Source organism: Egretta garzetta, unplaced genomic scaffold (genome assembly GCF_000687185.1).
Source record: "Egretta garzetta isolate BGI_Z169 unplaced genomic scaffold, ASM68718v1 scaffold34, whole genome shotgun sequence".
Classification (NCBI taxonomy): domain Eukaryota; kingdom Metazoa; phylum Chordata; class Aves; order Pelecaniformes; family Ardeidae; genus Egretta; species Egretta garzetta.
In genome coordinates, this window is record NW_009259586.1 from 367954 (window position 1) to 368422 (window position 469).

The 469-nt window shown below is 65.2% G+C and overlaps 1 protein-coding gene across 1 annotated transcript in view; it reads right to left on the bottom strand.

Annotated features, from left to right (window-relative positions):
• Nucleotides 1-469, bottom strand: part of ARHGAP44 (Rho GTPase activating protein 44) — a 20985-nt gene that overhangs the window by 3440 nt on the left and 17076 nt on the right. The window lies entirely within an intron of this gene.

The following is a 469-nucleotide window of genomic DNA, read 5'->3' on the forward strand; positions in this document are numbered from 1 at the left end:
CTCCCCGCCTGCCTCGTCCAGGATCCGGCCCTACGATGCGACCCCCCCGGGGCTGCCACCCCCACCCATGGGTGCACCCCGGGGCAGAGCACAGCTCACGGGCAGCTGCAAAGCTCGGCGCCCCTTTTTGGGGCAGGAAAGTGGAAATCAGGCGCTTCCCCCATTTGGCCTGTGCAAATCAAAGTCACAGAGACCTTGGGCAGAGGATGGGCTCGGGGGCTGCTGGGCTCCTTTAGGCTTTTCCCCACGCCCTCCTCGCACCTCCAGCCCAAATTTCGCTGCAGCCCAGCGACACCTACTGCGAGGTGGCCACGGGAAAATCCCCATAGGAAAATCACGGAAGGTTCCCGGGGGGCTGGCAGGCTGGGGTGGCTGCAGGGATGCTGAGCATCCTCACCCCCACTGCCCTGGGATGCTGCTCCTCTCGTGCAGATGCTGAGCATCCTCACCCCCCCTGCCCTGGGATGCT